This window comes from Thalassophryne amazonica, chromosome 2 (genome assembly GCF_902500255.1).
Source record: "Thalassophryne amazonica chromosome 2, fThaAma1.1, whole genome shotgun sequence".
Classification (NCBI taxonomy): domain Eukaryota; kingdom Metazoa; phylum Chordata; class Actinopteri; order Batrachoidiformes; family Batrachoididae; genus Thalassophryne; species Thalassophryne amazonica.
Genome location: NC_047104.1, coordinates 144,627,527 through 144,653,594, shown reverse-complemented (window position 1 = coordinate 144,653,594; position 26,068 = coordinate 144,627,527). Strand labels below are relative to the sequence as shown.

The window sequence follows — 26,068 nt, the reverse complement described above, 5'->3', positions numbered from 1 at the left end:
GAGATTATTTTGCTTATTAGCTACACAGCTGTATAATAAAGCAAATGGTGACTGGCTTCTAAACACAATTATGACAGTTTTTTTGGGGGAAAGAGCGGAGGAGCAGAGTTTTTTTTTTCTTTTTTTTTTTTTACGTGCGCGTGAGCGAATCGTCTGTAGAGAATATTTATTAATTAACTACACAGATGTATAATAACACAAATGGTGACTGGTTTCTAAACACAATTATGACAATTATGATAGTCTTTTGTCCCTTTCCACCGTGAAAACAGCCGGAACTACCGCGAACTTCGGTCTACGTACTACTCGCCGACAAAACCATGTATGTGTAACCTGGGCTTAAGTGGTAACCTTCAGTGATGTCAAATGAGGGACATCCAGAACTAGAAAAATTCACAGTTCCAAAATTGCCAATTGATGCTGGTACCAAAAATGAGCAGGTTGCCACAGCATCCAGTGTCCAACTTTAGAGGAGCAAAGAAAAAAAAATGCTTACAGACTGGTACAAAAAATGGTTTTGGTCTCTATAGTTACCTTTCCCCTCCATCCAAGATGTCTGTGCTCCAGTATTTGCACCGAGGGAAATTCTCATTTCATTTAATATTGAATGCTAATGGTGTTAGCACATTTAGAAACTACTGGTAGCTTGATCCATTAACTCCAGTTAACCACAGTTACTGAGAAAATAAGCAGCTCATAATTTTTACCACCCACATTAAAACAAACCGTTACAAGACCCACCACTCAAGCCCCAAAATATGATTTAATAAACACCCAAACTGAGGTTAGCTATTCCATAGAGCACTGTTCCTTACAGTTTAATTCCAAAGAACAATCAGGGTGCATTTTGAAGCATCATAGTAACTTGTTGATCCATCTTTGTGGATCTTGAACAAACTTGGTTTCATTATCAAACCCTTATGACAATGAAATGTAACTGATGTTTGATGTTTCACAATTTCAACATGAACTTCATTATAAATTATTGTATAATTTATTACACTGCCTTCACTTGGATTGGCAGTCACCACATCACATTGCTCAACATTTGCATAAAATACTCTGTTTTGGCACCACATAGCTGGTGTTGTAATGACCACTTGCCTCTTGCTACATTAAAATGCACATTCTGATTGCCCCTGTCTCTTGTAGCTAATGTGACCAAGGGGTGATGGGGTCCCAGTCATGGTTGACAGCAGTGTAAACAATGCTGTCAGAGCACCCTCTGCTGGACAGATTACATAATGACACCATTTCTAACAGCCAAAGTGGTTTTTTTTCAGTAAAAAGTGTTTGTGAAAGCCGTGTAGCAGCTGATGTTTTCAGCTCACCAAAATATCGGTCAAGGTCACTACACAGACATTCAGGTTCTGCTCCTAGTGTCAGCATTTGTGGTGATACAAGCAGATTTTTAAAGGATTGCATCGTTTATATGCATCTCAGTCCTGTGGTTTTGCTGTAGGTTAAATTTGTAGCTTGATATCAGTATATTGTGAAGTGTTATAACCAAGGTGATTAGAGCATAACAGTGAAAATAGAATATACAGTAAAACTTGCCTTAAACCATCACCGTATACTGTCACCTGACAAAAGCAAAAGTCCCAATGTTTTTGTAAGGCTTTCCATGTAGTAAAACATATATAATGGATTTTTGCTTACATTGGACAAAACGTCCTGTCTGACTGAAATGCATTCCCATTAAAAACCACTCGCATGTACTGAACAGAGCAGTCTGGACCTGCCCAGTAAAACAGGTATGAAATTAAAGTTCAGCACTGACACTCACCAAATATAATTTTTTCAAACCGATGGGACCCGCAGTCTGTGTACCTGCTACATCAGACACCGCAAAAGGCTGTGACCACTTTTACATTTTCACTTCTTTCTCTCCCATCATATGTTAAAAGTTTTTGCAGTGTGCAGCTGATTACAATTCACGGAGGAAATTGTATACCTTACCTTTGATTTGGAGGTTGTAGAAAGAAAAGTCATTTGGGACAAATTCTCCAGAAAATCCAAAAAGCATAATCCAAAAACATTGCATAAAGACACGACTGAGAACTTTAAAACTGTCACGTATGTTGGCATCATTGCATAGCACAGAGTTACAGAGCTGCAGAAGCATAAATCAGGATTTAGGATTTTAAGGTACTCTGTACACAGTGGACTTAGAAAAAAGAGTGACTCGACCAAATCTAATCTTTATAACACACATAATGTCCGCCAAAGGGTTTATTTTTTTCAGAGAAATTTTTAACCCGATCAATAAATGAGGCAGGTCCCGATTCAGGATTCCCCATAGATTATTTGGCACCTCCTGATTGAGGGCCCCTTCACACATAGTGCGGATTTGGTCGAATTGAACATAAAGTGCGCACGAAGCAGGAATTGTATGCAATATGTGTAAAATCGTAGCTGGCTCGAACACTTGTACACCTGTTGCTACAACTATTTGCGCACATCAGACAGTGTGTTTACGGCGAGCCCATCGAACCCTCTCATGATAGGTGTCAGCCAAATTCCAGCTGACACACACGAACGTCTAACACTGCTTGTTTGGCACTTAGAAAATGTGTGGCCATTTGCACTATCATCATCTACAAGTGCAAGTTAAAACTCTACAAATCAAAGCGAAAGATATACATCAACAACATCCAGAAACACCGCTGCTTTCTCTGGGCCGAGCTCATTTGAAATGGACAGATGCAAAGTGGAAAAGTGTGCTGTGGACTGATGAGTCCACGTTTCAAATTGTTTTTGGAAATCATGGACGTCGTGTCCTCCAGACAAAAGATAAAAAGACCACCCAGATCGTTACCAGCACAAAGTTCAAAAGCCAGCATCGGTGATGGTATGGGGGTGTGTTAGTGCCCATGGCATGGGCAACTTACACATCTGTGATGGCATCATCAATGCTGAAAGGTACATCCAGGTTTTGGAGCAACACATGCTGCCATCCAAGCAACGTCTTTTTCAGGGACGTCCCTGCTTATTTCAGCAAGACAATGCCAAGCCACATTCTGCACATGTTAGAACAGCATGGCTTCATAGTAAAAGAGTGCGGGTACTAGGACTGGCCTGCCTACAGTCAAGACCTGTCGCCCATTGAAAATGTGTGGCGCATTATGATGTGCAAAAGTACGACAACGGAGACCCCAGACTGTTGAACAACTGAAGTTGTACTTCAAGCAAGAATGGGAAAGAATTCCACCTACAAAGCTTCAACAGTTAGTGTCCTCAGTTCCCAAATGCTTATTGAGTGTTGTTAGAAGGAAAGGTGATGTAACACAGTGGTAAACGTACCACTGTCCCAGCTTTTTTGAAACGTGTTGCAGGCATCCATTTCAAAATGACCAAACATTTGCACAAAAACAATAAAGTTTATCAGTTTGAACATTAAATATCTTGTCTTTGTGGTGTATTTGATTGAATATAGGTTGAAGAGGATTTGAAAATTATTGTATTCTGTTTTTATTTACATTTTACACAATGTCCCAACTTCATTGGAATTGGGGTTGTACATAACAAATAACAAAAATGAATGACCACATTACACAGAGTGACACGTTGGCTGCAGCTGTAAAGATCTCTGCTCCTGAACGTCCTAACTAGAGAACACCGTCCATGTTTGGAAGGACATGAACTTACAATATTTCTCTGTGAGGCGCGTGTCTCTGCCTGCTGTCCTCACGTGGAAATATAAAAACATCTCTCGCCTTTGCTCCGGGCTGCAGCAGCCGGACAACTGCACCTCGTCCATATCTTTGTTGATTTCAGGCATTTTTCCGCATTGATTACAGGCCAGTGATGGTAACACAGTGGTAATGTTTCCGTTTGGTAATCAGAGCGTATAGGTTTGAATCCTGTGAGTGACATTTATTTTTTTTGACCAGGGTTATTTACACTCGGCTGCACGGTTTGCAGCTGGGGCAGTTTGCAGTCGAGTGTGAAGCATCCGGGATGAAAATCAGCACCTCCAAATCGAGGCCATGGTTCCCGACCGACCAGAAAAAGGTGCTTTGCCCTCTTCAGGTCGGTGGAGTGTCCTTGCCTCAAGTGGAGGAGTTAAGTATCGTGGGGTCTTGTTCACGAGTGAGGGACGGGTGGAGCCTGAGATCGATAGACGGATCGGGCAGCATCTGCAGTGATGCGGTCACTGTATCGGACCGTCGTGGTGAAAAGAGAGCTGAGTAAGGGGGCAAAGCTCTCGATTTACCAATCGATCTACATTGTGATCCTCACCTATGGTCATGAGATTTGGCTCATGACCGAAAGAACGAGATCACGAGTACAAGCGGCCGAGATGAGTTTCCTCCGCAGGGTGGCTGGGCGCTCCCTTAGAGATAGGGTGAGGAGTTCGGTCACTCGGGAGGAGCTCGGAGTCGAGCCGCTGCTTCTCCATGTCGAAAGGAGCCAGTTGAGGTGGCTCAGGCATCTTTTCCGGATGCCCCCTGGACGCCTCGCTGGAGAGGTGTTCCGGGCAAGCCCCATCGGGAGGAGGCCCCGGGGAAGACCCAGGACACGCTGGAGGGACTACGTCTTCAGCTAGCTTGGGAAAGCCTTGGGGTTCCCCCGGAGAAGGGGGGAGGTGTGTGTGGATCGGGAGGTCTGGGCGGCATTGCTGAGCTGCTGCCCCGCGACCCGACTCCGGATAAAGCGGAAGAAAATTGATGGATGGGTTATTTAACCGCGGGGTTCTGTATTGCATCCCCTTCTATGTATTATTATATCAACCCAGTGATATTCACTAATTATACAGCTGGTTTTTATTTTATTGTTCTCCACATCAGCAGCATGATGTGGTGCAGCTGCTCGCAATGTGTTTCTGCTCGAAAAATGTCGCATGCACGAACTGTCGCACCAGGATCGTGCACACCTGCCCGTTGGCGCGATGCTTTCGTGGTTCGCTCATACGAGCTGTTTCGCCATGAGTCACCCTGAGTTGTACTTATTCATACTATGTGTGAAGTGGCCCTTAAACAAATCCATACATACATATAACGGATTTCGGTTATAACGGATAAAATTCACTTGTCCACCTGAATCCATTATATGCAAGTTTTATTATAATTTATATTAAAAATAGAATGGGGCAGCAGTGAGTGATGACGGAACCAGTTCTGGGCTCTGGGTCTGTTTCTGGCACCATATAGAATGAGGAAATGTAGCTTTCATTTTCCTGTGATGCATTTCTACCTTGTTTTGCAGGAAAGCCTTCCAGCTGTACTATAAGGAGTTTGTGGAGTTCTCGTGCCCGACAGAGGACATCTACCTGGAATAGCCCTGCCTTCAGCCACAGCCCTGTACAGTACACTATATCATAGCTTAATGTTGCATGAAGGACAGACGTCTAAAAAAAACTAACTTTAACAAGAGAGAAAGAGCAACAGGACAAGGATGAGGTGAACTGTGGTCAAACAGTTGTGCAGCAAGAAAACAATGAAAAGGAGCCAAAGGAGTGCTGACGAAGGAAAATATGCAAAATGAAGTGGTGAGGTGGTGAATGCTGCCTGTCTGATGGTGCATTCCAAGGAGTCAGAGTAGACTGATGACGTGACCTTTACTAACACTGGAGGAAAACAAACAAACAAACCATAAAAGTACAGCAGCAATTCCAGAAATGACATTCAAGATTTAAAAATGGTGAGCAGATGAGGAAACTTTAGTAACTGATATCACTAAATAATCTTAAATGACAAACGAGGTGCAAAAACCTCCCTGTAGGAATACTTTTGTTTCTTTAACACACTGATGTGACACTTTCAAACTTTGAACTGTTAGAAAAAGTGATGCAGCCTGTGTTTGTGTGTCCCTTTAGCCAGGGGTCACGCCCCGGCTCCTGGAGGTAACCTGCCCCGCATGTTTTCCACGTGTATCTGCTGCAACCACAGCTTCTACAATTCTACCTCTTGATTGGCTGAGAACACCCAACTTAGTTAAGTATCAGGTGGAGGAGCGTGACAAGGTGTAAACCATGCAGGTCAGGTGACCTCCTGGATCAGGGTCGGTGACCCCCACTTTAGTTGTTTGGGTCAAATTTGTCATGTTCAGTTGTGCTTCATAGCATCACCACAGACTGACTGCAGTCTGAATCAGTGAACAATTTCTGGTGGTCAGCGTCACTGTGTCAGAGCTGCCGTCACACAAACAGGAAGAGGAAACTCTGAGTGGGCGGCGTCTGTTATAACCTCCTCCAACTGTTATCGTTATATTGTTTTCTGCCTTTCACAAGGAATTATGATTTCGGTTTTATGTTAAATGTAGTTGGTCTGCACACAGACATGCTCTTAAGAGTGTGTGAGACAGAAACACAGGTCTGGACCTCCACTGGGTTTCTAGTTCCGAAACAAAAAGGAGAAAATGAAAAAAAACTGATTCATTCAATTCAATCATGTATTTTATTCATAAAAAAGTGTGTGTGGTGGTGTGTGCATGTGGTTTTGTTTGTTTTTGCAGTTGTGAGTATCCACTAAACTACAAAATTCCAATATTCATTGCACATCATGCCCAGTACAGTTTCTGTTAATAGGTTTTCTGTTTCTTAAACAAAAAAATTGGAAACGCAAAACCACTATTTTTTTTTTTTTTTTTTTTATCCTATGTGTTCACAAAGTTCTGATATTTAACAGAAGTTTGGCTTTTATAATTGGCATGTTTTGTGTAGTTCGAGGGTTTGCAACCTTTACCATCAAAAGAATAATTTTTGCCTCATCTTGCATCAAATCAAACTTATCTGGAGAAAACGTGCTTAACTAAGTTTGACAGTTTGTGAACTACTTTTATTTATATAGTTACACTATAGATTTTCGATTGTTTGTGCATGTGTGTGTGTGTGCATGTGTGCAACCCCAAATGAGAAAAAGTTGCATAAAATGAGACATATCGTGGGATGGATGTATTAACATTCCCAAGTCATTGACTGGTTCGGAGTTGGTTACATTCATACACCATATTTGAAGGGGACAACTGAGGCCTGAGCTCTGAGAGAATAACATTTATTTATTTATTTACTTACTTACTGCATTTTCCATAATGTTCTACCTTTTTATTATTTGGGTTTGAATATTGGATATTGAGTTTATGGATCTGACCGACTCCATCAAATCCATAAACCCGGTATCCAGCACAAAGAAATGCACAAGCAAAGCAAACTGAAGTGTAGTGTGCTCAGGAAGAAACCGCAAATGATTCAGGAGGTGAGGTGGAGGAGGAGGTATGAGGTGATGGCCTCATATGGACACCACCAGCCACCAGACTAGACTTTGGAAAAATAGTTATTCCACTGACTGAGTACATTTCTGTGTGGAAACTACATCTGTCACTGACCCCATTCACTCTGCGCCGAGCTCAATCACCTCCTTAACTCTTTTTCTTTTAAAGCTACATTCGTACAAAATCCTTACTTGATGGTTGTGTGGAGGTATAAATGGACTGCATTTTTTTCAAACACACTGCTCCTAATTTCCATCATCCATCCAGTGTCAACCAACCATCCAGCAGGTTGTAAATAGGTCTATAGGATATTACATCAGCAAAACAAAGCTGCTTTGTTAATCTTCATTTTAAAGATTTTACCCTCCTTGTAAGTCTTTTTTTGAAGACGTTCAGAATGATAGCGTTTTTGTTTTTGAAGGACTTTACTGATATACTTACTGAAAAGCTACTCTGTTTCATGATTTGCTTTAATTTACATTGCAGTGAGAAAAACACTTTACTGTGGAGTTGCTCTGCCATAAATGTATTCATCCAATCATTTATTCCTTATATCTTTTTATGACTGAGCACTTCACTTTTTAATTATTTATAAAAATATTCCGACATCAGTCGTATTTGTTTAATCGCCGTGCCAAATCTTTTTACATCACACACAATGAAATCAGACTTTGTTTTGTGAATTTACTGCATATTGCTATATTTGCATGATATCCACTAGGTGGCACTCACAGGCTAGGAGGTTGAAAGCTTCCACACATGGTTCAGCTTTATTTTGGCTGCCACCTGCTGAACACTCCTGCACATACTCCACCCACCAGCACCCACAGTGTCAACCACAGACTGTGTTGTCAACTATCAATTTAAGCGAGCAACCAGTTGAAAAAATATAAATATTATTTATAATATTATTTGGAAATGTACAACAGAAGAGGAAGTAAGCATATTTACAGAATGTGTAGAACATGTGAATGGATGGTGCCAAAACTTCTCATAGGTACTGCAAAGTACTGATGGCAAACTCAAATGCTGTTCAAGAACTTTTTGAAACCTGTTTCAAAACCTGTTCCAGAATCCATATTAAAAGGAAGATTTGCTGAACATTGGCACCTGCTGAGTAAATCACTCAGGGTCACCGCAGCAGATCCAAGGTGGATTTGCATGTTGATTTGGCACGTTTTATGCCGGATGCCCTTCCTGACGCAACTCCACATTACATGGAGAGACGTGACAAGGGTGGGATTTAACCCGGAACCTTCCGCTCTGAAACCAAGCACACTAACTACTCAGCACTACTTGGCACCTGCTGAATGGTTCATAAATGTGCGTCTATATCATATTATGAAACCATGGATTTAATATTAAAGGCTACAGTCAGCATCTGCACATGCACAACCATCTGTGTTGTTTGTTTAAATATGAGTTGTGGACTTTATTTTCAGATTTTTGTTTTGGAAATGGAAAGCCAATGCTTGGAAGCCTCACATACCGACGCAGTGGTCAGACATTACATCACCCTACACTGCTGCCAGACTGAAAGTGGCGACGTTCAGTGTTGAAGGGTTTTGATTGACAGGCGCCATAATATTGTTTACAAAACCAGAGTGATTGCACATTGATCATATTGTGAATCAGACACATCTCAATGCAGCGGGTTATTGGATACGTAGTTTTACTCTCCACTCTTGAAAAGGTTTTAAAATTATGGGATATTGTGCATATGGCTGCAAAATCAGTCTGAAGATGGATATAAAATGCATAGATTTCTTGCAGATACAGAAAGGAGAAAAATATGGGAAACAGCAACATCCAGCTCATGTTCCTGTCAGGCAAGTTCATGTTCAAGCTTATATATGGTGAGAAGGCACTTCCCTTCTGGTTTTTATATTTACAATTATAATTATAGCTGTCAAATAACACAATTTAGATTAATTAATTATAGAGACTGTAATCTAAAAAATTTAAACTCGATTAATCTCATCATGCCAGGCCAGGAATATACACTCAACAAAAATATAAACGCAACACTTTTGGTTTTGCTCCCATTTTGTATGAGATGAACTCAAGATCTAAAACTTTTTCCACATACACAATATCACCATTTCCCTCAAATACTGTTCACAAACCAGTCTAAATCTGTGCTAGTGAGCACTTCTCCTTTGCTGAGATAATCCATCCCACCTCACAGGTGTGCCATACCAAGATGCTGATTAGACACCATGATTAGTGCACAGGTGTGCCTTAGACTGCCCACAATAAAAGGCCACTCTGAAAGGTGCAGTTTTGTTTTATTGGGGGGGGGGGATACCAGTCAGTATCTGGTGTGACCACCATTGCCTCATGCAGTGCAACACATCTCCTTCGCATAGAGTTGATCAGGTTGTCAATTGTGGCCTGTGGAATGTTGGTCCACTCCTCTTCAATGACTGTGCGAAGTTGCTGGATATTGGCAGGAACTGGTACACGCTGTTGTATACGCTGGTCCAGAGCATCCCAAACATGCTCAATGGGTGACATGTCCGGTGAGTATGCCGGCCATGCAAGAACTGGGACATTTTCAGCTTCCAAGAATTGTGTACAGATCCTTGCAACATGGGGCCGTGCATTATCCTGCTGCAACATGAGGTGATGTTCTTGGATGTATGGCACAACAATGGCCTCAGGATCTCGTTACGGTATCTCTGTGCATTCAAAATGCTATCAATAAAATGCACCTGTGTTTTCGTCCATAACAGACGCCTGCCCATACCATAACCCCACCGCCACCATGTGCCACTCGATCCACAACATTGACATCAGAAAACCGCTCACCCACACGACGCCACACATGCTGTCTGCCATCTGCCCTGAACCGTGTGAACCGGGATTCATCCGAGAAGAGAACACCTCTCCAACGTGCCAAACGCCAGCGAATGTGAGCATTTGCCCACTCAAGTCGGTTACGACGACGAACTGGAGTCAGGTCAAGACCCCGAGGAGGACGACGAGCATGCAGATGAGCTTCCCTGAGACGGTTTCTGACAGTTTGTGCAGAAATTCTTTGGTTATGCAAACCGATTGTTTCAGCAGCTGTCCGAGTGGCTGGTCTCAGACGATCTTGGAGGTGAACATGCTGGATGTGGAGGTCCTGGGCTGGTGTGGTTACACGTGGTCTGCGGTTGTGAGGCTGGTTGGATGTACTGCCAAATTCTCTGAAACGCCTTTGGAGACGGGCTTATAGTAGAGAAATGAACATTCAATACACGAGCAACAGCTCTGGTTGACATTCCTGCTGTCAGCATGCCAATTGCACGCTCCCTCAAATCTTGTGACATCTGTGGCTTGTGCTGTGTGATTAAAACTGCTCCTGTTCAGAGTGGCCTTTATTGTTGGCGTCTAATGCACACCTGTGCACTCATATCATGGTGTCTAATCAGCATCTTGATATGGCACACCTGTGAGGTGGATGGATATCTCTCAGTAAAGAAGTGCTCACTATCACAGATTTAGACTGGTTTGTGAACAATATTTGAGGGAAATTGTGATATTGTGTATGTGGAAAAGTTTTAGATCTTTGAGTTCATCTCATACAAAATGGGAGCAAAACCAAAAGTGTTGCATTTATATTTTGTTGAGTGTATTTTAATAGCACCAATGACAAAACAACACCAAATATTATTCTGGAAATCAAAAATGATTTTGACACATCAACAGAAAGGTGAAGGATAAGGGATCTGTTCACTTTTTTTTTCTTTTTTTCTGGAGCTCTGCGACACACATAAGTACAAATCGCATACACATAATGTAAAAATCTATCAACCGTGAAGCATTGTGTGGTTTACATTTTAAAGTGGTGTGTAGCATGAGCATTATTTGAGCTGTATTATAGGACTTTTAAATTTTTGTCAGTTTACATGTAGATTTTAGATGCTTAAAATTTTTTGGGGGGAGGTAACATAATGAATAGTACAAAAGACAGCAGTTTTGGACACAGCCCTTATTTCTTTACCCCTGTGAACTGCTGCTGCTGTTTCTGTCATGCATGTATGACTTCCATATAGGCTGAAAGATATTTTTTAAATGTTTGTAATCAGAAGAGTTTAAGATTTATTATAGTACAAAAATAATTGGAATGTAAGCTGTCAGCACAGAATGACAAAGTACTCCAGAAATGCACTGAGCATTGCATATGGATAAAACAGGTGAAGTCTTGATATCTCTTTCAGCAGATTAGTAGCCTTTTTTTTTAGCAAGAGAGAGAGATTAAAGACCCCCACTATTTGTTCATTGATGCTTGTGGCATATTTGTACTGTTCTGTTTGGAGGTGCCACACTAAGATCACTGGAAGAGTGTGAATCAGTAACACCTGAGCTTTGAAAGATTTTTTTACCTACAACTTTGACATTTGTAGTATACTTGGAACCCTTTGGGGCAGTTTATATTGTTCACTGCAGTTGTGATTACAAGTTATATACACGTCTCACGGACGTGAATGTCATGACAATATTAAGTTTCATCAGTGTATTTTTATCTTTCACTGGTCTGCAATTTTAAGAAGTTGTCTGCTTCAGAAATATAATGTGCTATTACGATGGATTTTTGCTTGCTAAATTCAAATATGACAATAAAAATAACTGGTTGGCTACTGTTTTTAAGATATTTAAGTTTTTACATTTAAGTCTACATAATTGTGTTGATAGTAGAGTTTTCATGATAAATCGTACACATAGGTCTTTTCATGTTTCTCTGACTGTTCATATAAGAATATTTCACCAGTTTTTTTGTAACACTTTAAACATCATCAAAAGGTAACCCTTAGGTAGCATGGTAGTAACATATCTTAAAACTAGAGCCAATCAGCCATTTCAAACATCTCAGTGGCCCAAAATTAGTAAAGTTTGACTACATTTATTTCAGAAGCATTTCGACTGTAGACCAGTGTTTTCTTTTTCTGCAGCAAAAACATTACGACCATGTATCTTCAGTATGTCCAATAATATGGCGTCTATGGCGTCTTCGAGTTCAGGACGCAGTTTGGTGGTCTCTGAATACGATTGAGCCTAGATATTACCACAAAAGCAAGGTATTTTTCTGAGCTAACCTATAACAAAAGACAACCACGCTAGTCAACAATTCAACCCACGTGACCAGATTCATGACGTGACGGGAAGTATCGCTATTAATTCAGAATGTCTTTAACTTGTTGAAGCCTCGTTTCTTCATGTTAGTGATCATGAATCACTACAGCTGGCAGCTTCACTTTACTATTAAACCAAAAATGTGTTTGTTGACAACACCCATTGGAGTGATCAATACACACTGCAGTGGGAAAGTCCAAAGAGTTCAGTGAAGATCAGCCAAAGTGGACCACAGATTTAATTGTTGTGAATGTCTCTTGGAATTCCAAGATCATCAGTTCAAACAGTTGTACATATGTACAAGTCGTTGGCCACATTTATTCGTGGTATCTTTAATGCAGTAAAGTCAAGGTATTCAAGACAAGCCTGGTTGGTACTGCTGTGCTGTGGGACTATTTTGCTGCCAGTGAACAGGAAATCATAATCTCAATCACGCATCAAAGCTCATTGTGGAAAACATAAAGCAGGGGTAACATTCAGCTTTGGTAGTAGCCTTCCCAAAGTCCTGAACATAACCTTTTAAAAATATCTGGATTGTGCTTTGAAGTAATAAACCAATGCATGTAATTGATGTCTACCAGTTCTGCCAACAAAAATGGTCAAATATCCAACCAGAATTCTGTCATAATCTTGATGGCAACCACAAACATCTGGTCAAGATATAACTTGCTAAGGACATTCAAGCCAAATAGTGGGTGTTCCAGGTTAATTTCAGGAAATCCAAAATAAAACTTACACCAAATTCTTCCATTTTTTAATTAAAGAAGAATGTAGTTACAATAATTCTGTCCCAGAAAAAGGACAGTTTCAGAGAGATAGGAAGAAATCCCAATATTGCCATAACATTCATGTCCATATATGTGTTGAAACTTCGAGCCGCAGTTGTACGTACATAAGTATAAATGTGGTAATGTTGAGTGTCCTTCTTACTGTAGTTCTCTGATCACCTTATGTGTAAAGAAAGAGTTCAAAGTTTACCACTGAGGGGCGGATTAGTACTGAATTAGTGTTGGTGGCATTATGCTATCTCTTATGACATGTATAAGTGTCAATGTGGGGGCGCTGTAGAGTCATCATAGTTATGGCAGTCATTGCAGACTGCCATGCGTGTTGTTCTGCATTGTTTTTGTCGCAGCCCAGTGTCGTGTTGTCTTCACTGTACTCTACGCTCTGCTGCCTCCATAATTCAAGCAGGTATTGCACCTCATGGATGTGTTGCATTTATTCTGTCGGGATGAGTGTGTGATATTCAAAGCATCATGTGCTTCCATTGTTGGCAGTAAGTGAAAAAAGAGCATGAACCCTGAATTAATACACTCACAGAAATATTTCGCCTAACGTTTGAGTTATGTAATTGTATTACATGATAAATTCCCATTTACTTTTTTTTTTGATAATTTTAATCCAAACCTACCAAATAAACCTTACATGATGCATATTCATTACTGTAATAAATCCTATTCATTTGAAATGCATAATCCTCAGCTTTATGTATTTAGTATTAATAAAATATGATTACTATAAATCAATAATAATGACAGTATTTATTTAAAATACATAAAGTATATTGTTTGAATTGCATAATAATTATGTTACCTATGGTATTTATCTTGTATAGATAACATAATTATTATGCAATTCAAACAATATACTTTATGTATTTTAAATAAATACTGTCAATGCATAAAGCTGAGGATTATGCATTTCAAATAAATAGGATTTATTACAGTAATGAATATGCATCATGTAAGGTTTATTTGTTAGGTTTGTATTAAAATTATCTGAAAAAGTAAATGGGAATTTGTCAAGTAATAAAATTACATAAATCTTAAAAGTTAGGGTTAAATATTTCTGTGAGTGTAGACTTCTCCACAAATAGAGTGAAAGATATGACTCCTCCTTATGTGGTGATGACGTCCACCACACCAAAGCTGCTTTATGTCACGTTCAGCAAGTTACTCCTCACAGTTTCCTCATCCATGAAATGTTCAGAGGATCCAGTAATGAGGTCAGACAGTACACAGGCGGTGACAAGAGAGAGAAATTAAACTCCAGTGTCTTCAGATCTTCACTAGTAGTGCCTCTTATCATCAGACCATCAGGACCTTCTTGAACTAACATGTCAATGTTGTTTATTTTGCTGACTGCCATTGTTTGAATTTTGAATGCAAATTTGTATGTTGGAGAATGGCCATGTGACTTCAGCATTTGTGTGTGTTTTTGTTGTTGATTTAATGCACATGCTGTACTTTACCTGTGCTGCATCATCAAATAGGTGCAAAGTAGAGGAATGGTGCTAAATATATCCAAAACCCACCCAAAGGTCAAAAGCATTTATAAGTTATTAAAGGCCCAAAATAAAATCATACATCTGCAAATAAGGAGACTCATAAAGGACTACACAGAATATCTGGTATGTTTGAGCTTAAGATAAAGAATTTCCAAACAGGTTGAATTAATGGCAACATTTGCTAACCACTCCAACAAAATGTTACAAAAGTATGTTACTCTTTATTCGACTCCGGGGTTATTTTTAAGCAGTTTAAGTTGGAATATATTTATTTATATATGCGATATTACATTTCTGAAATAAGTCAGAACGTATGTGCTTTTGGAGTCAGAAGTGGGAAGAATTGGGTCAAATTTGCAGTGGAATACAAACCAGCAGTGGTGGGCACAGATAACCAAAAAATTAACTTCGATAATCAGATAACTGAAAAGTTATCTTCGATAAAGATAAATCAATAAACCACCCAAAAATGTATCAGAAGTTACAGATAACCAATAACAGATAAATTCCAATATTATCTCTGGCACATTTACAACTACTAGTAAAACAAATTTAATAGCTTATAATAATATTAAAAATAACAACAGACCCAAACAATAAAACCACACTTTTTTCTTTCAACATTTGGCCCCTGCTGGAAGCTCTTGTTTATTACAGCCCTCCCAACACAGAACAGCCGTAAAGCCAGCTCTCTATCAACGACAAAGCTCCGGTCATGCGGAGGTCTTCAAAAATAAAGTCATGTTGATTTATAAATAACATTAATACCGATAGAATAACTCCATTAATGTCAATTCTGTCATTTGTACAAAGTTAAAATATAACATATATCTTTTAATGTTGAATAATGCACTAATTCTGACGTTTTGTAACAAAGAGACAGATCGCAAAGGATTCTGGGTAAACGTGCCTCTGCTAAACACTGATTGGTTCAGTCATTCATTATGTAAACCAACACGTTAATGTGACGTCTGTCGTGTGTTGGTGTTTAAATGTGCTTTTGTAAAATATTCCATTTTTTATTTGTAAAAACAGGCATTTTACGGAGCCCTGGAAGTGTCATCGCAAAATTTTTTGCATGTGGAGAGAATGTGCGCATGTTTGCGCACATTCTCTCCACATTCTGTCTTTACAACATTCATTTGATGTTGTAAAACATGCTTTACAGTGTGCGAGATGATTTTTCATGCAGGAATTTTTTGGACCAAGTTTCAGGTTAATCGTGCGTCCTGCATCGTGTAGTGTTCATGGAGTATCAAGCTGCGGTCAACATCTGACAACTACCTCCTGATCGCCGATCGTATGGTCGAATGAGAATCAAATCCTGTTTGATATATTATTGTGGTTGGCCGTCATGAGGTTATCCTGCTGCTGAAAGCTACAAGCAGCATCCAACCGTTTGCACTGTGCCTGTGCAAACACTGCAGAGCTGTCTTGTAATAATGTTATTATTATTATTATTATTATTATTTTGCAGTTGTTTTGTTTTTAAACTTCATTTGTAAAAAAAAAAAAAAAGCCATTTGCAAAGCAAAAAAGTTGATTTGACAATCATCTGACATAACCGGGGTCAAAATAGATAGAACACTGCCATCTACTGGTCCCCAGACACTGCCATGAACACTACTGGCCCGTAGATGCTAGATGGCAGTAGAGGCTTTCAAAACAAATTCTAGATAATCCCTGTCTGCTCACATTTAAAATGCGTGGAATTTAACAAACGCAATAAAAAAAAATCAACGTCTATAAACGCAGAGAATATGTCCAAGAGAGTTTTAGGCACTAGAGTTTAATGCTGTTGTCCGTGGAGCCTGAACAGAGTGTCTGAAATGCATTTGTCCTGTCGTGACATACTGAGATTACATCATCCTACCCAAAATGCACTGCGGCGCAGAGCATGTGCTCACAAAACCTTAAAAATTAGCACATTACTTTAAAACTAAAACATATATCTGATATTTTTACTTTATGAAACTTCAGACATGACAGTAATTTTAAATAACTTAATAACTAAACATTTGAACCATAAGTTAAAAATGTATGCCTCTGGATGACTTAGGTCATATTGCCCGCATATTGGTATGGTGTTAAAGGAAATGTTTTTTTTCTTTTTTCCTTTTGGGGCTGTTTTTCCTTTGTTTGCAGAGGATTGAGATGCTTTTTATACAAGCAGTTCTTTCTGTTTGCAAAGGTTATAACTATGAGTCTGTTATAACATTTTTAGCAGGTGCGTGCTGAACTAATTTTAAAAATGCTTGTCACTGTTCAGCTTTGTTTATTTTGTTTATCGGTTTAAAAGTTATCGGACAAAAATTAATTGGAAGATAATTGGTCCGATAATGGTTTCTAAAGTTATCTAAAAAGATAATCCGATATTGAAAACATTATCTTCAATAATTATCTGTTATCGGGTTATCGGAAGTGTGCCCACCACTGCAAACCAGAATATATTGTGCACATGATGTTTGTCCCTTTATTGTTCTGAAGCTGACAATGGAAACCATTAACCCAAAGGAATGCCATTCTAAGTGTTGGCAAATCAGCAAAGAGTATAGTTTCTAAAGTGTTATTCAACAAAAAATATACTGTCGCATATCAACATGCAAATCCCATATTTTTCTCAAGTCATGTTGGGCTGAGCACAAAATGACAGCTGTTCAGCAGTGGGGTGGGTGGTCACATTTGTGTATAACTTGTTAATTTATGACTAACAAAAAGTAACAGATTTTTAGAAATGATTTATATTAAACACAAAGATTGTCTGAAGAATAATAGAAGGATGTGAAATGTATGTGTCCTGCCATCTCAGCATTCCTCCTGTTTAGAAAAACTAAACAAATGGAGTGATCTGACGTTTCTAATTAAAAGCCATCGTATTCATATTGAGAGATCTACACTCATGTTTGCGACTTCTCCTTTCCTGAAGAGACAAAATATAAGAGTGTAAAGACATGACATCTACTGTAAAAATAAGGACTTTAATATCTGTAATTATACAATATTGTACTGATTTAAAATATATTATGTGAAATTTTATTTATTTTGGATTATTTTGTGTGAATCATTATTTATTTATAAATATGAATGCAGATTTCTGTCTCTTGTCATGAAGCCAACACAAACATTTATCCAAATATGCAAATTATTTCCTGGAAAGTTTTTTTTGGAGTTACTTGAATGTTTGTCTACATCAGTAATTATGTGGGCAAAATGTGCAATGAGATATGACAAGTGTGTTAATGTGTCCATGTGTAGATAAATCTGTAAATGTGAAGACAAATCTACAAATGTGTAAACTGATATTTAAAGTATTTTGCTTCAAGTCCTGAAAATACAGACGGGTTTTCAGTCAACTCCAGCATTCCTCCTGACTAGCTGGTTTTGTTTGTTTGCTCCATTTTTTTTTTCTTTTCATTCTACAGATTTGATTTGCCTTCAAATTTACAGCTCTGTGTATACACAGATTTATCTACACATGAATACACTAGGAAATATTATTACACATTTGCAGATTTCTTTAAATACATTTACCAATCGTATGACACCCAGATACTGAATACACATTTTTTTTTTGTTTTTTTTTTTTGCACATTTACAAATACACAAGTCTTCACATGCATGTGCTCATAACTTTGCAACAGTGCCCCATTCTACAAAAAAGTAGCATGTAATTTACCTTTAATTTCAATATGAAATTTATTTTTAATTTCAACTCGAATTTATTTCATTTGTATAGCACCAAATCACAGCAAAGTTGCCTCAAGGTGCTTCACACAAGTAAGGTCTAACCTTACCAACCCCCAGAGCAAGCACACAGGCGACAGTGGAAAGGAAAAACTCCCTCTGATGATTCGAGGAAGAAACCTCAAGCAGACCAGACTCAAAGGGGCGACCCACTGCTTGAGCCATGCTACCGACACAATTGACAAAACTATTTACAGCACGAATATACAGGAAATTTTGCCGGTGCGCAGGACGGGGGGGTTGCAGAAGTAGACACCACACCCACATCTGGATGGAGCCGCACCTCAAACAGAGAGACAAAAACAGAATCGGGCATCGGAAAGACAACAGAGTATAAATTGTCAACATTAAGCAACAAGAAAAACAGAAGAAATAATAAGGTGCTCGCTGGCCACTGGCCCTAAGCTTCACTAAAAGACCCAGACTTTAGATAAAGTTCAGGCCGCGGCATGCTCCATTTCCTAATGAAATGAATTTGAAAGGGTAGAAAACAGTACCATACTATGCCATTATGCCAGCCATACGAAAGGGAAAATAAGTGCTTCTTAAGTCTGAACTTTAAAGTCTCTGCTGAGTCAAGGAATGTTGGAACATATCAACTGGCAGTCTAGGTTTCATTTTATTGTTATATCCTTACTTGTTAGAAAATCTCTTCTTTGAAAGATTTGTTATACTGTTATGTTTAATAATTCATCTTTGTCATTGTCCTGTAAAGGTCTCAGTGCCTCCACCCCGCTGTCAGTGGAGATACCTCCTATCTCATAATATAGTTATTCTGTGTTATTATGAAATTTTCTGGAGATATAGCCCATGGGTTGTCTTATATCAAGTTCTGTAACACTGTGTGAATGATTTAGGATTTTATGAAGGGGGGGGGGGAAAAAAAAAAAAAGGTCAGAATTCTGATTTCCCCTCGGTTGGGCAGAAGTATTACACCAGAACATGTACATGTTCCTTAAGTTCCCTTTAGTTTATTTCCTGTTCTTCGAGATATAGTGCATCATCTCAAAGATTACAAAACATAATAATATCATAAAATGGCAAATATACAAACTTTTCAACAAAGACATGGCAATCTTGAGTTTGGAGCTACAGTTCACTTACACTGACAATGTTTAAAAATTAAAAGTCTGAAATATTAATGAATGAAACTTAAAAAGACATATGAAGGATGGCTGAAAGGTTTGACCTCCTACATGATTCTTTCAAGAACAAGCAAGTTGCCCTCATGAATCACATATCTTCTTAAATCTTGGAATGTTTTCCGTCATGCAGTGCCATTACTTTTCTACATCGTCACCTTTCCTTCCCACACACTTAGCACCAACGTGGGACATGTTTCTGCATCGTGTCAATGAAGTAGTCGGGTGTTTTTTCTTGACACAAGCATTGCATCGCTGCTTGCACCTCTGTATCATGAGTGTAACTGTGTCCCTTCAGGTGTTTTTTTTTTTTTTTTTTCATCTTGGGGAGAAGGAACAAGTTGAAGGATGTGGTAAGATTTGAGCCGCTACAATACATGCTGTTTGTCAACCTTTCGTGACTGTGTAGACGTTACAAGCAAACCAAAGGGGATCCAATTTGTGTGACATGGTTGTCACACACCAATCTCTCCATGCACAGGACACGTCGGAGGTACTGGTCTGCAGTTCTTCAGGTCCTTAGCATGTGTGTGTGTTTTTATGGATTGGGATTATAATCGATTCTTTCCACTGGTTGAGGACACACCCATGGTCCAAACATTGCTGAAGCAGTCTGGAGAGAGGAACTCTGCCCAGGTGAGTACAGCAACCTTTAAGCACCCTTCCTCTTAGCCTGTCAGGACCAGAGGCCTTGTGTGGGTGCACTTGATTCTGGAATGAGATCACCAGCGGATCATCGATGGTCAGAGATTGGTGTGGGGAGATGGGAACTGGGCAGATCCAATTGGTTGGTGTGCTGCCTGCTGCCAATAAACCGAGTGAAGACAGTGTGAAGTTTCTCTGCAAACGATGTGGGGTCACCCCAGGGTCAGGGACTCTGTCCATCATGATGTTTAACCCCTGCTGTGCCTCTGTTCAATTTTCAATTTATTTTCATTTATACAGCGCCAAATCACAACAAAGTTGCCTCAAGGCGCTTCACACAAGTAATGTCTAACCTTACCAACCCCCAGAGCAAGCACACAAGCGACAGTGGTAAGGAGAAACGCCCTCTGAGGAAGAAACCTCAAGCAGACCAGACTCAAAGGGGTGACCCTCTGCTTGGACCATGCTACAGACACAATTTACAAAACAAATATACAGGAAACAGCTGTTGCATTTCCAGATGTTAATGTCTGCTCCACCTTGTTTCTACACCCTATTTTATCCAGCTTAGCCGCCCTCTGAACTCCTCCAGCTCCCTCACCCTGAGTTTGGTTCTTTGTTTAACCCCTTAAGCCCTAGAGCCTATTTCACCAAAATCACATACCCATACATTATGATTTATTTCTCAGCTTGTACAAGGTCAAAAATGCAAAAGTTTGGATCAGCTAAAAGACAGGTCCTTGGGGATGTTGTGGATGCAAAAAATTGAAAGTAAATAATACTTGGTAGGAGTAAATGTGGGTTTGTTTTGTTTTTTTGTTTTTTCCAAAAAATGAATTCCACTTTATGTCTTTATTTGCTTGGCATTTCAGTTGTGGTTAGCTGATGTGTGATTGAAGTGGATACTTTTGTAGAGGAGACTTTGCTTGACATTTTGATGTATAATAAGTGTTTGTTGGTGTCAGCATTGGTTAGTTATGTGTTCAAATGTCCCAAAACAGGACAAGTCCCCAAATTTGGGGACTCTAGGGTTTAAGAGTTGAGAAAAAGAAAAAAAAAAAAAGTCACTTGTAAGACATTTATTTTTTGTGTGAATAATTGTTTGGTGGTAGTTACAATGTCCTCACAAAATAAAATATAAATGGTCAGCACATCTGACACCAGTCATTAAAAACATTCCAGCTAGTCGGTTCAAAATAATGAAGCAAATGAGACACTGAGGGGTTGCTTCAGTGTCTCAGTTGCTTCATTGTTCCAGACTCTGATGGATTTTGTGACTGGCTCACCTGTTCTCCGTTTTGACCAGTATTTCACCAATAACAAGATGACACTGTGGTAAGAACATCCAAATATTCGCCATCAGGGATGTCACCATCAAACAAATCCAGTATATTCTGGGAGTTGTGACCAAAATTGGCAGATGTGTGTTGATGTCATATCTGCTAAAATCCCCCAGTACAAATACAGTTTGTTCTCCAGACTTTGAAGCAGTTTGGTCACAGGCCAAGTCAAACACTGTCTGATGAACACTTTTTTTAATGTCTCAACAGCTGAGTGAATCAGTAATGTCAGCTCGTAAACACTTTGCAGAATGATACATCATCATCACATTTCACATCAAAGCTGAAGAAGCTCATCACAAGGTTTATTTTTTCTAACTGCTTCTGTTCTTTACCACATTATGCAGATTTTGTTTTCCAGCAACATATTTGTGTCATTTAGCAGCTCTGAGTCATGTGACAGTTCATGAGGCTGCTGTGACAGTATTTGCTTAAACATCTATAAATAAATGAATTCACAATGAAGACTGAGTCAAAGATGCATACGAAAGAACAAAGTCCAAAAAACTAGACTTGCAAAGAAGGACGAACAGGTTCCAGCTATATTTCAGCACGTCCTTAAAAAAGAAAAAAAATGAAGAAAAATCTTCTCACAACCACCCACGTTCCAAAAAATGCCCCAAAATCCACAGGAATTTATGCCCAAACACCTTGTTGGCTTTGCTGAAGCTGATCTGATGTGTCCTCATCAGATCAGGTCTGTGGTATCAGTAGTATTCAGCCTCCAGGTCAGGCTGGTATGGATTACCCTCGTCAGGAAGCAGGTTGTATCTGTACCGGGTTTTGGTGGCAGCAGGAAGAGGAAAAGGCCTCTCGTTGTTATCTGTAGTGACACACAAACATAATCAGGCCGAAGTTAACATTGTAATAGTATTCAGTAGTGGGTGTGTATCAGCCTTAAATCAGATCCCAATTGGCTCAGCAGATCTGACTCAATTAATCAGGTCTGGAAATGGAAAATGTGCAGCAGTGCCAGAGGAGCATGTGTCACATGTTTGATCGATGTCTCATCAGAATATTATCAAATAGTTGCTTTTTAAAAATGTTATTCTTACTCTAAAAACTGAAATTATTTTAGCCATTTTATTGCACCATTCATTATGTTGACTGTTTTTAAAGAACTGATTTGATAAATTATATCTTTCGTCAATTCAGAGAAAAGTCTAAAATGCTTTTAGATGTTGAGCCTTTGGCTTTTTTTTTTTTACCTTGCATTTTGAATAATATTACCCACGGTGTTGACTGTTTTGCGTGTGAAGCACTTTACCGCCTTCATTCCATAAACTTACCATCCATCAGGCTAATGTGCCGTTTGATGAGGCCGGGGTCAAAGATCAGTGTTAACTCTGCTTCATCTTCATCTGCTCGACTACAAGGACAAAACAACAAACACTAACTGAAATATACACCACAACAGGGGTGAGAATAACATTAAACATCACATTATGCCCCCCCCCCCACACACACACACACACACAAATTAACAGACATCTGAGGTTCATTTTTCCTTTTCTCTTTGCTTCATTGTTTTAATTAGTTATGATTATCCAGTAATAAGATTATTTTAATTGACGTGCACATGTAGGGCAGCACAGTTGCCTCACAGCAAGGAGGTCATGGGATCAATTCCCACCTGTGGCCTTTCTGTGGGGAGTTTGCATGTTCTCCCCGTGTCTGCGTGGGTTCCCTCCAGGTGCTATGGCTTCCTCATGCAGGTTAGGTGGATTGGAAACTTTAAAAAAAAGTCCGTAGCTGTGCATGCGGGTGTGAATGTGTTTGTTTATATGTGGTCCTGCGACAGCCTGGTGTTCTGTCTGGGATGTACCCCACCTCATGCTCTGTGACTACTGGGATAGGCTCCAGCCCTCCGTGACCCTTAATTAGAGTAAGCGGGTAAAGAAAATGAATGGATGGATGTTCACATCTAATTTTCTGTGCACAGTTGTCTATGTGCATTCCGCCAAAATGACTTTAAAGTGATTTACTTTGATAAGAAAAGCATTTAACAGGTGTTCTGAGCCACGGGGGGTGGGGGGGAGGGAACTGAGCTGTGCATCATTCAAACAGCCTCAGCAGCTGATCAGAGAGCTGCGCGTAAGATGAAGTGATTGATGATTAATGGATATATGGAGTTATTTTTTATTTTGTCATTACGATTATTTAAAAAATACCTCTGGCTTGATGGGGCTGCTCGTTAGCCTGGCGGTTCAGCCAGTAGTGTGGGAAACACTGACTATTCAACGTGAATTTTTCTTACTGTTGAGGAACTTGTCCGCTGGTGCTAACGAGGCACCCAATGCAGCCATTATTATTTAACACTGCAGTTGAGACGACTTACATCACGAGATATCAAAAAGTCCAACAGTGTGTGTTGAAATTGGAATTCCTCCATTTTATAGCGATCATTTTTAACGGCAGTTTACAGCAGTGCTGCGCTGGGTGGACCATCACTCAGTCAAACAGACCAAATAAAACAACAAAAATGGCAGAGGACATATCCAAAGCAAAAAGACACAATGTGAAATGAAGGAGAGAGCATATCTCACCCATATTGGCCTCTCTTCATTGGCTTCCTGTTAATTCTAGAATAGAATTTAAAATTCTTCTTCTTACTTATAAGGTTTTGAATAATCAGGTCCCATCTTATCTTAGGGACCTCGTAGTACCATATCACCCCAATAGAGCGCTTCGCTCTCAGACTGCAGGCTTACTTGTAGTTCCTAGGGTTTGTAAGAGTAGAATGGGAGGCAGAGCCTTCAGCTTTCAGGCTCCTCTCCTGTGGAACCAGCTCCCAATTCAGATCAGGGAGACAGACACCCTCTCTACTTTTAAGATTAGGCTTAAAACTTTCCTTTTTGCTAAAGTTTATAGTTAGGGCTGGATCGGGTGACCCTGAACCATCCCTTAGTTATGCTGCTATAGACGTAGACTGCTGGGGGGTTCCCATGATGCACTGTTTCTTTCTCTTTTTGCTCTGTATGCACCACTGCATTTAATCATTAGTGTTCGATCTCTGCTCCCCTCCACAGCATGTCTTTTCCTGGTTCTCTCCCTCAGCCCCAACCAGTCCCAGCAGAAGACTGCCCCTCCCTGAGCCTGGGTTCTGCTGGAGGTTTCTTCCTGTTAAAAGGGAGTTTTTCCTTCCCACTGTAGCCAAGTGCTTGCTCACAGGGGGTCGTTTTGACCATTGGGGTTTTACATAATTATTGTATGGCCTTGCCTTACAATATAAAGCGCCTTGGGGCAACTGTTTGTTGTGATTTGGCGCTATATAAAAAAATTGATTGATTGATTGATTGAAATGTTGCATATTCTGAACATATTTCCAGGCAAAAAAACCAACAAACTGTATATGGAGGGCAGGTTTCCATTTTCCAGAAAATTATACTGCTTGCCTCAAAAACAAAAATCCCAAAATATCTGGAAAACTGCTCTACATAGGAGAGATGCTTGTGTGTGTGTCTGTACATTGTGTGTCGACTCTTATTAATTTCAGGATTACACAAGTCACCTGAGATGGATTACAGATCCAGACATCTTTCTGTTGGAGCAGTGGCCCACCTGATGGAACACTGTGGCCAGTAGCAGGCACAGTTTGAGAGTTTTACGTATGCTCAGACACAGAGAACTATTTGTTTTGCTTGTTCCTGCCCTCAGAGGCAACACAGATGAAAATAAAGGAGTCAATAATTACCTACTGTACAAAGGTGCAGACAGTCTCCCACCAATCAGAGCAGAAATGAGGAGGAGGACAGCTGACATCATCCTTGCACAGCCTGTGGTCAACACTGGATCAAAACTAGGAGAAATCACAAGAATCCTGGTTAGCTACTGCTATCAGATCTCAGAACAGATTTACAGTTTATGTACATATAAAAAGAATTACCATACATGATGTACAAATTGTTACGGCATCTGCATGAACCTCACTGCTGAGGTATTTTCCATCAAATGCTTATTTCTACCTAAATGACATCACCTTTGTAAAATGATGCAAAAGTATTCATCATGATTTTCTGGCAGAACTGCTAATTTGTTAGATTTCTACACATCTTGAAGGACCTGTTGAAACAGATTACATACAATGATCTGTTACATAGACCTCTGTGATGTCACCCATAGCTCCTCTGAGGAGCGGGTTTGAAATGCAAACATGGCAGCTCCAAATGTTGCCAATGTTGGCAGTAGCAAACTCTGCCAAACAAATTTTGGCCTTCTGGTTATAGTGCATCCACCGCCCATGCCGGAGATCATGAGTTCACGTCCCAAGGGAAGCGAGTGGGAGGAATCAACACGATGCAGACCAGAGAGAAAGAGATCCACTACATGAGAATGACACAAAAATGTGTGCCACTTATTTCTGTTATGGTCCATGTGCTGTGCATGTCCATGTCCATTACCCCACAATTACAAAATACAAAACAAATGATCGAAAATAAAGTATGACATCATCTCCAACTCCTCTGATGTTAATGTGTGTCAGTCATTTACACATAAATAATCAGTACAACTGGATAAAATAAGCAATCATACAAAATGCCAATATGAGCAATGGGATTCCCTCACATGTTACACTG

The 26,068-nt window shown here is 39.7% G+C and overlaps 1 long non-coding RNA gene across 1 annotated transcript; it reads right to left on the bottom strand.

The window, feature by feature from the left end:
* Positions 1 to 902: 902 nt before the first annotated feature.
* Positions 903 to 26,068, bottom strand: LOC117532219. Its single transcript, XR_004566811.1, has 3 exons — positions 26,058 to 26,068; positions 18,624 to 18,631; positions 903 to 970 (listed from the first exon to the last, which is right to left on the bottom strand). It is a non-coding gene; the product is annotated as an uncharacterized LOC117532219 (long non-coding RNA).